The following is a 13,204-nucleotide window of genomic DNA, read 5'->3' on the forward strand; positions in this document are numbered from 1 at the left end:
GATGAACAGGACCCCGTTTCGACCGTGGCGCTCCAACACAAGTCTGTTTCATCCATTTTGCGGTACGCCACACCCCTCCCGATCAACAGGAGCCCCGTTTCAACCGTAGGAGGTCCGTTTCGTCTGTTTTGCAGTACGCCACACCCCTCCCGATCAATAGGACCCCCGTTTCAACCGTAGGAGGTCCGTTTCCTCTGTTTTGCGGTACGCCACACCCCTCCCGGTGAACAGGACCCCGTTTCGATTGTGGCCGGTCGAACACAAGGCCGTTTCCTCCGTTCTGCGGTACGCCAGGCCTCGTTTCCATCGCATGTTCCGTCCAAGCCCTCCCGATGAACACGACCACGCATTCCGTTCCGACCCAGCTGGTTGGCTCCCACGCGTTCCGATGCCTCCCGATGAACACGACGCATTCCATTGCCTCCCCATGAACACGACGCATTCCGTTGCCTCCCCATGAAAACGATGACGACGCTGTTTCTCCATTCCGACCCAGCCATGTACATGAGCCCTGGCCGTACGTATGCACGAGTAGGCGTTCGAGACCCCGCACGCATGTAAACATACATGGCCGTATTTCCTTTCTTGCACCGTGGTCGCTGTACGTACGTGTACATGCTACGTGCGCACCTCTACTACGACACGTGCGCGCCTTTACTATGACACGTGCGCGCCTCTACATCCACAAGTATGTACGTACATGTTTGCGACCATAATGACAACGCTACATATGCTCCGACCAGGTGGGTCCCGACTGTCAGGCACTTCCTTGCGTGCGAAGATGTAGCTGGTGGGTCCCAGCAGTCAGGGGGCGAATCGTTTTTTTTCGGACGCACTTCCTTGCGTGCGAAGATGTAGCTGGTGGGTCCCAGCAGTTAGGGGGAAATGTTTTTTTCACGAACCCATCTGGTGGGTCCGTGCTGTCAGGTGGAGGAATAATTATTTTGCGCGTAATAAGGAGGCACTTCCTTGCTGCGGCCGTGGACCCAGCTGTCAGCCTGTCGACGTACAGTCCTCGTCCGGTGGAAGACGTTCCTTGACCAGTTGACCATTCCGCACCGAGAGCACTAGGGCGGTGGACGACGGCGAGGCCTAGGAAGGGGATGACACGGAGCCGGGGAAGACGTGACAGTGGATGCGCACGCCTGGAGGAGTTCAAGGGTTCACTGGTTCGCTGCGGTGTGAGGCTGTCATCGCCGCAGAATAACAGGGGGTGTGGGTGAGTAGAGGGAGGGCCTGGCCAGCGGTGGGAGTAGTAGGCGACGGTGAGGCCTCCGCCGAATTGCAGCCGGCCACGGGAGGCAGGAGCACGAGGCACGACCGGTGCTGGTTTGGACGGCTAGAGCAAGAAGACCAGAGGTTGGAGAAGCACTACGGCCGTTGGATGCACATCGTACGGTCACTGGAGCTAGAATCGTGCATATTGACTAAGTTGACAAAGCCCTCCGTCCCCGTCAACTTAGTAGGCCCACAAGTCAGCCTGCCACTATACTGGGTCCTCGCGAACAGGGGGAGTATTCATTTTTTTGTGCGTAATAAGGAGGCACTTCCTTGTGTGCGAAGATATAGCTGGTGGGTCCGAGCTGTCAGGGGCGGTAACTTTTTTTCGCGAAATACAGAGGCCCTTTCGGTGGGTCCCTGATGTCAGGTGGAGGAATCAGTATTTTGGGCATAATAACGATGCATTTCCTTGCGTGTGGCCGTGGACCCAGCTGTCGGCCTCTCCATGTACAGTCCACTTCAGATGCATGTCGATGGTTGACCACGTTGACCAGGCCGTACTAAGAGCACCAGGGCGGTGGACGACGGCGAGGCCTATGAAGGGAACGACACAGAGGCAGGGAAGACTCGGCAGTTGTTTCCCATGCGGAGGGGAGTACGACTGTATGAGGGTTTACTGGTTCGTCAACCGTCGTCCGAGAATAACAGCAGGTGTGGGTGAGTAGAGGGATGGCTAGGCCAGCGATGGGAGTACGTTGGGGTGGTGAGGCCTGCGGGGCAGCACAGCCGACCGCGGGGAGGAGGGAGCAGGCAGTCCCGCCGGCGCTTGTTTGAGCAGCTGGAGCAGGAAGAGCAGAGATTGAAGAAGCACGACGATCGTTGGATAGACATCCAACAGTCACTGCTTGTGCGTCAACCTTTTTTTAGGAAAGCCTCAAATATGTGGAAAACAACATACAACCCATCTGCCATTATTTCTAATAATTACAGCCCATTTGCTAATTCTTAAGGTTTTTTTGGAGCCCATATTCTTTTTGTTAGCATTACAACCCATATTGTGGCCACGGTTAAAAAAATTATATGAAATTTTGCATATTTCGGTGCGGTCCGAACTTTTTTTAATCCCGAAATTTCGACTCACATTCAAACTGATTTTAAAAATAAATGTATATCAATATAAAATCTAACAAATTCTCCATGCATAAAAATTAATGTAATTTAAAATCTCGAAATGAAAAAAAGATATTTGACACTAATTGCCGGTTTGATGTGTTTTAAAAATGCACATCCCATTTCTCATTACTGATGGGCCATTTTCTCGGCCAGCCGAATGAAAGCTCTCCTCGTCTTGAAAGATTTGCAGCCCAACAAGCCTGACAAAGCGACTTACTTGGCAAATCACAAAAAATTGGGCTGTGGCCATGGACCCAGCTGTCAGCCTGTCCATGTATAGTACTCTTCCGATGGAAGTTGTTCCTTGACCATGTTGACCACGCCGCGCGGAGAGCACCACGGCAGTGGACGACGGCGAGGCCTAGGAAGGGGACAACACGGAGCCAGGGAAGACGCATCAGTGGAAGCATGGGTGAGTGGAGGGATGGCCTGGCCAGTGGCGGGAGTATTAGGGGGCGGTGAGGCCTCCGCGGCATCACAGCCGGCCACGGGAGGCAGGAGCAGGTGACACGATCGGCGCAGCTTTGGGCGGCTGGAGCAAGAAGACCAGAGGTTGAAGAAGCACGATGGCTATTGGATGGACATCGTACGGTCACTGAAGCTAGAATCGTTCATATTGACTAAGTTGACAAAGCCCTCCATCCCCGTCAACTTAGTGGGCCCACAAGTCAGCCTCCCACCAAGGTGGGTCCTAGCCAGCAGGGGGAGTATTCATTTTTTTCTGCTTAATAAGGAGGCACTTCCGATGGGTCCGAGCTGACAGCGGGGGGAACATTTTTTCACGAAATACGGTGGCCCATCAGGTGGGTCCCAACAGTCAGGGGGCAAACATTTTTTTTGCAAAATACAGTGGCCCGTCTAGTGGGTCCCTGCTGTCAGTTGGAGGAATCATTATTTTCCGCGTAATAAGGAGGCACTTACTTGCTGCGGCCGTGGACCCAACTGTCAGACTCTCCATGTACAGTATACTTCCGATGGAAGTCGTTCCTTGACCACGTTGACCATGCCGTGTTCTATTGCATGCAGGCGTCCATGGGCATGGTGCGTCCCCACTGTTAGCCTCTCACATACAGTCATGTTCCGATGACTCTCGGTTGTTGACCATGTTGACCACACCGTGCCGAGTGCACCCAGACTGGAACGACCCGAAGATGGGGAAGACGGGGCAGTGGAGTCGCAGATGGAGAGGAGTGGGAAACGTCACTAGTTCGGGTGCGCGGCAGCACAGCCGCGGTGCCGCCCACGGGAGACAGGAGCAAGAACAGAGGTTGAAGAAGGAGCACAGCTGTTGGATTAACATCCAACGGTCCAGCTGCTAGAATCATTTGTTGATTAAGTTGACAAAGTCGTGCGTACACGTCTTCTTAGTAGGCCCACAAGTCAGCCACGAAATCTGACGGGTCCCAGCTGTCAACGGGATGAATAGTTTTTTTGCAAAACAAGGAGGCACTTCCTTCCATGCGAAGATACAGCCGGTGGGTCCCAGCTGTCAGGTGGAGGAAACATTTTTTTCATCTTAATAAGGAGGAACTTTGCTTGCGTGCGACCATGGACCTTGTGGGTTCCAGCCGTCAGGCTCTCCACGTACAGTCCTCTTCTGATGACTCTCGTTTGTTAACCACGCCGCACCGAGCGCAGCGAGGCGGTGGACGACGGCGAGGCCCCGGACGGGAATGACTCAGAGATGGGAAGACAAGGCAGTGGAGTCACAGATTGAGAGGAGGAGAAGGGTTATAACTGGTTTTGTTGCGGTGTGGGGCTGTAGTCTGTGGAGAATAACATGAGGTGTCGAGGGGTGGAGGGATAGCCTGGCCGGCGGTGGGGTAGCGCTTCACAGCGATGCGTGCTAAGCAGAGCCGCTAGCCGCCGGAGGCCGGACCAGGCGGTCCCGGCGATGCTGGAGGAAGAAGACGAGAGATTGAAGGTGCATGCGGCCATTGGATATAAATCCAATTGATGTGGATGACACAATCATTTGTTGACCAAGTTGACAACGCCCTGCGTAGGCTTCGACCTATTGGCCCACATGTTAGCCTGCAAAAATGTGGCATATATTTAACCCATGTTTTCTAGAATGTATAGTCCATTTGCTGGGCTGGGTGAACAAATAATTTCACATCAATCAGGCCCATTTATATTTTCTAAGAAATCCCAGCCCATTTGCACTTCCTTGAAATACATGTATTAGGTGGGCTCGTTATATATATAATGTTATGTTAGAAGGAGCAATTAATATCAAAGAATAAACCAGAGAGGCACATTATATATATATAATTAACAAATTAGCGAGTTATTGCTCAAAATAAAAATGAGCGCGTTATTATTAAAGTGGTCCTTAAAATCTTCGCAAGCTTTTGTACGCAATCACCAGGATTTTCCTTGCCTGTTCTGTTTTAAAAAAAGGATTTTCCTTGCCTGTGAGTCAAAAACAACCAAGATTTTCCTTGCCAACTTCTGCTAAACATTTAATTTTATAAGTTAATAACACGTGGGATGTTTTTATAATGTATATATAAGTCTCTATAAAATATACGACAATAGTAATAATATAAATATATATAATGTGGTTAGAAGGGAAAACATAAATTGGACACAACATTATATGTAGATAAATAGAATAGAGACCTGCATTTTATACCCCACAGTAGGCATACTAACAAGTTCACACACAAATACAACAGAAAAGGTAAACATTCGTATCAAACTCAGGTTCACAGGACACGTTCATATTCATAGCCAACATTCACTATCAACAACTCAAAAGATTCATATATACACAATCTCAGCATATCTATGCATCCAAATGATTGATAGATCACACGACAATATTCATACATAATTCACAAAAAGATTCAGATATACACATGTTCAGTATGTTTATGCATCCAAATGATTGAGATCACAGCCAATATGATCCATGGATGAACTTTAATTACCTAGGGTACAGACTGGTAAATGGTGTTCAATCGGAGGTACTTCTTGCTAAAATTAGTTCTTGTACAAGTAAACTTTCGAGTACAAAAGAGGCAGCACAGACAATCTGAACTTCACTTGTAGGTTTATCCTCAAATAGTGGCCTCGTGCCGAGGGAGGTTTGAGCAACTTGGCCACTACTTTCATCCAACTAGTTTACTGGCTCACCTTGGTCCCGTATCTCGCCACAATTCTACATTGCAGACGAGAAAGGAGGCGGTTGAGAAAAATGAACCACCCGAATTTTTTGTGCAGTTCAACTGAAATGGAGCATCCTTGGCGTGCAGACTGATTAAGTGTCAGATGAATATATGCGTCAACCAACTTCTCTGGAATCTTTAGACTCCATGCCATATAGTTCGCTACCATATGTGCCGATAACCAAAAGGCACAAGTTGGGAGCAAAGACTGGACTGCATTTTTCTGGGCTATGCACCAAGCAATATTTTTGGTGTTCACTCTCCTAATACTTGGAGTTTGACAATTGGTTGACGCCGGTTGATACTCGAATGAATATAGGCACTTCTTCTTGTCAACATCGATGCTTGTCTAAGCGAACTTTGGAGTACATAGTAGCAGCATAAGTACCTGTCCATCTGATCATTTTGTGCAGTTCTACTGAAATCACCCGATGTAATGATTTGCCTGCGGGTTCAGGCCCCAAATTACTCCTTTATGAAATCGGCAAACAGTAGCACAATACCAAATTACCAATACATATGACAGGCACAATAATCAAGATAAAGACCAATACCAACCTGTGTAAGGTAGCATATCAATTACTATTTCCTTTGACTGGAAGCCGAGATAAGCCAAGCGACTGACTGCAAAAGAGGAAAGCAACCCGAGATTAGCGACTGACAGGAAAGGATGGAAGCTGTCGAGGCAATGAAGCACCCAAAGTTTTTGTGCAGTTCCACCAAAATCGAGCATCCCTGTTGGCACATATGTTGAGAGAGTGAGATTACTGTAATAGTGGGACTAGTTGACGAAACATACACTAACAAATAGAAGCACCCTCATTATCTTAATGGGTAAAGTTAGCAACATAGTAGTCTTGCTTAAAGAGAGGTATTAGTTTATTTAATCAGTGCCAATTAGCTCAACACTCAAAGCATTGCCATTTATCATAGGTTGCAAAACTTTAACGTGCAAAGATAAAGGAGTTTCTCATGACAGTAGCACGACACAAATAGAGATGACAGCAAACTAATATGGATGAAGGCCTTAGGCCCGTACCAACCTGAGAAAAAATCTTATTCATGTAGTCCCATAAGAGATGATAAAGCACTCACTGGAATCAAATAATAGTATATATATTTTTGCACTTCAAATGTATGGTTGAAATCACTCTTGTTTACCAGTGCTAAGATTATATCGAAAGATTATCAAGAACTTCAACCAGAGTTAAAGCACTGGCTGGGATACAGTTCATTGTATTGTCTTGTGTAGTTCCACTAAAATGTATGATTGGCACAACATGATCCTTGTTTGCACAAGTAGGAACAAGGTGAAACCTTCATGAGCTTAGTGAGAAAGGATAGGAAGACATTAGCATATTACTCAAATAGTAGCATCAAATTCATGATGGACAATATGCAAAACATTGCCTCATTGAACCAATGGCAATAAATTGACATGCAAAACAATAGCACTATTATGTCATGACACTAATAATATTCCCTCCCTGCTCCCCCACATGACTCACCTCCATAGACAAACATACACACGTACATGATTCAGCATAGGGCCCTACTAAAGATTTGTTTAACTCCAACAGGAAAATTAGGCAGTAATAAATTAGTGGTACTTAAATACTCCTAATTAATTAAGTGAGACAGCAGAAGTGGAAGGGCTCCCTGGAGGATCGTCTCACATGTAAGGTAGTCATTGCCGGAGCCCTTGAATGGCCTCGACTGAGGCCTCTGGCTTCAGCAAGACTGCCTTGGCACTGTTTATTCTTTTTCTTCTTCCTCTTCATGTTCTGTTTCTCTTTCTCCTCACCAGTTGGTGAAACTAAGTACATGATTGGCCTTCTAATTAGAATTGGTTTTGTCGGTGAGGGAGTACAAGTGTACTAGTAAAAATAGCATTATTTTCTCATGGCAGTCGGAAAATAGAGATGAACACATGCATTAAATATCATTCTTACCTAAAGGAAGGTTATGGCGCCAATATGGATGATGAGGATTGGAACACAGATATCCCTTTGTGCAGTTCCACCGAAATGAACCAATGGTTCCATTCTGACATTCCAGTTAAACAACACAAAAGTCACTTCTTTTAAGAAGAGATTTGTGCAGTGCACCAAAAGGTCACAACAGCAACCAGGTGAATTGGATATCCCTATTTGCACAAAAAGGTACAGAGGAAACAGTCAGAGTCTCAAACAATTACAGGCAAAAACATTTGGCTAAACATGTCATAGCTTATAAAAGTGGCATGGCTTCATTTTTACCAGGGACATTAGATTAAGAACAGCTAAATATTTGGTATAAGGGCATGGGACAGTGGGTGCACTAGCAGTCCAGCACCATGTACGTAAACAGGGGCATAAAGTGGTGATTCATAGTTTGTTTCCCCGAGAAACAAACATCCAAGAAACATATCTGGGTTGGTCCCATTTTTGTTCACTTTAGCCACCTACTCCTATGTGTGGATAGCAAATCTAGTCCTGGTCATACAACTGTGTACAACGTTACCCCTATATTTCCCTTTTGACCAAGAGACCGGTTGGATGACCAGTCTGTACTACTTTCACCCCCTTTCCTTCCTGTTTGTACCAAGTCCGATGTACATACTAAATTCCCCCACCCCCACTTTATTTCTTGTTTGAACCAAGTACTCCCTCCGTCCGGAATTACTTGTCATCAAAATGGATGTGTCTAGAACTAAAATACATCTAAATACATCCATTTCAATGACAAGTATTTTCGAACGGAGGGAGTACAAGATTCGACTCCATGAAGTAGCTTTACCTCTAAATATAGGAATAAAAATAGGTGACGTTGGACCATCCAACCAAGAGGGGCTGAGAGGTAGATAATGATGCACATGCAGCGACGTAGCAAGCTGGGGAAGTAGAGCTAAGGCGGTTTCAAATGAAGATATACCTGAAGGTCGTTGGGATGTGGATAGGTGGGCGGCGGGAGGCCGGTTCCGCCCAGAGGCAACGACGAAGGGATCGGAGGACCTCCCGCACCGGCGCTCGGCCAGAGATAACGGTGCGGCCGGCAGTGGGTCTCCTCCCTCGCTGTTGACGACGGCCTAAACGCTGCCCCTCCTCCCCTTCATCGGTGGAGGGGAATATGTACGGATCTGTAACCAGTAGCGAGGATAGAAAGCCAGCATTTTTTGAAGGGAGAAAGACAGTGTTACTACCCCTATCTTGTTTAGATCTCGAGAGGATGAGAGTGTGTGAATAGAGCAACCCTAGCAAGCAAGCGCGGAGGCTCCGACCTATATATACGTAGTGGAGTAGTTTTCCTTTTTCACTCCATCAAAACAATCATTTAAAATTGTGTACTACTACATGCCAGGTCATGGTTTTTTTAGTTGTTGATTGTTTTTTGAGATAGCTACCCGCTTGTTCCAAGTGGTGTTACGGTGTGCCAGGTTGCACTTTGTATCGTTCAAGTCTGGTACTACAAGTCCCTCCATTAAATGAACAACCACCCCTCGTAAAAATTGTGAACAACCCCACGACTAAAATTAGAGGAAACGTGGGTTGCCCCAACATGCATTATTATTTATATTTTCTACTCCACATGTCATAGACACAAAAATAATGTGTCATAGACACAAAAATTGTGGCAAGATTCCCTTAGGCAAGCCAAAGTGTGTCTAACAATTTGAGCAACTCAGGTTAGGCAAGTGTGGGAAAAATAATGTGGCAACATAAGACAAACATAGTCACAATCCAAACAGCCCCGTAATTTTTTGTGACATGCATGAAAATTTCATTAGTTAAATTTATAGTCAAAATTTGGCAAGGTGCATCAAATGAACACATGCAAGTATCAACAGGAAAGTCACGGCATGCATGCATGCGTTGTACTCCCTACGTTTCCAAATATAAGTCTTTTTAGAGATTGCAACAAGTGACTACATACGAAGCAAAATATGTCTACATACGAAGTAGTCCATTTGAAATGAGTAAAAAGACTTCGAGTGCAGTGCTTTGATGTGTCACGTCAACTCGTACAAGACCGAGAAATTTGATTACTACAATGCCGTCTCCCTTGCGGACTGAGCTCCGGTGCCTTAACTGCACCTGCCTTTGGCTGCATGATAGGAGGGCCAACCACCTGTTGGGCCCACCTGTCATAGACACAAAGGAAGTAGTAGTAATAAAGCTTTCGCTACATGCTATCCCTCCCGCACGAGGTGGACGGACATGCAGCAGTGGATGTGATACTGTAGAAGTAGGAGTAACATCATTGTTCGTCTTCTCGAAGAGGCGAAGAGCCAAGCGCAACCCGAACGTGGCAGTTGCGAACGCTCGCGTGGTGCGGAGCCTTGGATCACGCATATAGTAGCCAGGCTCTTGCATGAGACAAAATTGCTATTGTTTAACAATTAAACTCCACCAGCCATTGGTTGATACTCATTCTGCATAGGTCCATGTGCTTAGCACCATTTCCTCCTGGGGTCACCAATATTTATTTGCTAATTAATAGCATTGCTTGCAATGAACTAGCCATTGCAAGTCATTAAAAGCATGCACACCTCTCATCTCTTATTGGTTGATATGTCAAGAAACAAGAAATAAGGTAGAAGTTAATGCACCACGCCTAAGTGTTTTGGGACTATTTGGTTTTCGTAAGATGACTTACACACCTAGACGGAGGGAGTAGTATAGCCCTGTAAACCGGAAAGGAGTATTTGCCTTTCTAGGGATTTCAACAAGTGACTAGACTACACCGTGTGCAGCCATGCAGTACTCCCTCCCTTCCGGTTTATAGGGCTCAAATCTCAAATCTCATGAACCAAGGTATTTTTCGATTGGAGGAATGTATCTCGTACTACTTTACAAAACTACCCTAATTAAACTCATGCATTAATTACGTAGTTCTCTCATTTTTCTCTCTGCCTTGGTCGCGGTGCACAATATTTAGCACTCCTATATGACTGGCCGCTCTATCTACATGCGGGACATTTCAAAGCATCCGGGCCCGCGTGCCATCCACCAAATCATAGCGAGGTGCTACAGTCGAGACTCACCTGTCACCCCTGTGTGGCCGTCATGACCCATCATATCACAAAACCCACATCTTTACAAGCAATGGTAAGGTGGCCTCCAAGTTGGACTGGACGAAGCAACCATCATTTCACTGGAACGATCGTTCAAGCCCTTTCTTCCCTTTCTTGAAGAAAACCTCACTCCAAGCTACTCACTTCTTCCATTTTTCTTCTGTACCGATGAAGGAAAGGTGGGCGAATCAGTTATGGGGCACAGGTGATGGGCTCGCCGTTTGCGTTGCGCCATGAGCAGGACTTTGATTTAGAGGGCGACATGCATGCATTAGCATGCTTTGACAGCATGAGCATGAGTGTCTGACGCGAAGTATTTCATTTTCATTTGGCTGACGAGGGTGCGTTGCAGCGACGAGTCCGTGGTTTGATTCCCCACATACGCATAATTTTGGTTTTTACAGTATTTCTTTCTCCATTGACAGGTAGGCCCACGTAGATAGATAAAGAACACGATCTGATGAGGCGCATGTGGACTGTTTGACTGGTCAACCAGACAAATACGGAGCTATATGCTGAGCCAGTGACCGTATAATCACCATATCTCGTATACAATGATCAAAGTGAGCTATCAAGACAAGTTCGATGACCGCCAATGCATTTTACTCGGTAATAAATGACCAGGATTAAAGGGGAATCCAAATTTGCTTCGTCTTCTGTCCTTGAGGTCTTGACAAACCAATGCACTATACGGTTGTCCGGCCACTCCACCCCAGAGCTCTCACCAAGCATCGTTCATGCCACCGCGCTGCACACTAACCGGTGAGGCAGCAATGGCATCCCACCGCGCCGAGTTCCTCGTCGCCCACGACCGCACACAAAATGGTAGGGAAGCGATGGCATCCCGCCATGCCGAGTTCATCGCCGCTCGTGACCTCACAACTATGTGGGAGGAATTTGAAGATGCCTAGGCCGAATGGGCGGTAGAGAAAGAGGCGGCCAAAGCCGTATAGAGGGAGCGGAAAAGTCAGAAAGCACTCAAGAAAAGAGAGGCCCGCCGCCGCAAGAAAGAAAAGGATGCACGCGCTGCTGCGGAGAGGTCGGCGGAGATCCAAGCACTGTGGGGTGTCGCCGACAAAGCCGGGAAGGAGAACGACGGTGTCTAGCCAGCATGTGAGAAGTAGTAGTACTAGTAGTTAGTGTGTGTGTCTGTGTCTGAGTACGAGCATGTACCAGTACTACTAGTTACTACTATAGTTTTTAGAGCAAATTACCAGTACATTAGCCTAGACTAATGGAAAAATTCCTATCCTATGCATCAAATGGCATATCTTTCTATATAGGAATTGAGATGCATGTCATCTCACTTCCTATGATTTTCATATTCCTATAAAATTCCTATCCTATGAACGAAAGGAGGCCTCTGTTGGAGTAACTACTGTAGCTAGCAGTACTGCTGGTACAATAGTTTTCTTCAAGAAGCGGAATTCAACTAAGTCATGATGGTTCCTTCATCCGAGCAACTTCAAAGTGGAAAGTGGGCCTGTGATTTGACGGCTCATTAGTCATTGTTACTGCGGCGTGACGACCTGGGTGACTCTCCCTTGGAGTTCTGCGTGCATGGCAAGTGGACCAGGATGGTCGACGCCCCACATGTTGGCGAACGGAAGTATTCTTTCCGATATCGAGGAGCAAGGAAACCGCGTGGTATAGTATCACTGCTGATTGGTTTGCAAAAAAATAGTATCACTTCTGATTTATAATCATTTTTTGTTTCTGATGAATGCTAGCGTTTCAACTCTTACGACGAAGGGTGCCAAACACGGCACGTGTTGGATGTCCCACACATCAGCGAAAGGAGTGAGACATGAACAGCGTGGTAGAGCCCAGTGTAAAAAAACAGCGTGGTAGAGCGTCTCCACTTCTTCCACTTCTGGGTCTGAGACCACACGTAGTAGTACTTAGTGGTATGAACGATATAAAGTGCGACCTGGAGAGAAAGACACGTCTAGTTGGAAGGTCTCTGGGCATACACGTAAACAAATATAAAAGTTAATATGTGCCTCCAACTAATATAGTAGTAGTAGAGTACTTAGGCACGTACTCTATAACATCACCGTGCATTGCACATACAATAGTTAGTGGTAGTACATAGTAAGAGACAAATGTTGCCCAAGAGTTCCCTTCTCGACCTACTTTTGGGTGTTTGGTAGAGTGTATGGAGGGTGCATGAGTCCACACTAGTTTAGCACAAATACACTAGAAGCATGCATGAAGAGAGCATGCATGAAGAGGGGTGTTGAGTTGAGCATGCATGAAGAGGGGTGTTGAGTTGAGCATGCATGAAGAGGGAACAACTATGCTGAGATGAGAACGCAACCAAACACACCCTATATGCCATGCATGTCCATACCATTTGTTCCTTTCTACTTCACTTACTGCGCTACATTACTCAGGTTCGTACGTCCACTCCTGGGTACATGTCCTTCTCGTAGTTCCAATCCCACGTGTTCTTAATATAGATGGAACGATCCTTGCATAACATGTGCACCTTGATGCTAGATGTCTCGCGTGTTGGCAAAAGGATGAACAAAGCTCACGTAAAAAATAGAGTGGAAGAACATAGATTCCGGACGACCAAGAA

The sequence above is a fragment of the Triticum dicoccoides genome, chromosome 3B, assembly GCF_002162155.2.
Source record: "Triticum dicoccoides isolate Atlit2015 ecotype Zavitan chromosome 3B, WEW_v2.0, whole genome shotgun sequence".
NCBI classification, from domain to species: Eukaryota; Viridiplantae; Streptophyta; class Magnoliopsida; order Poales; family Poaceae; genus Triticum; species Triticum dicoccoides.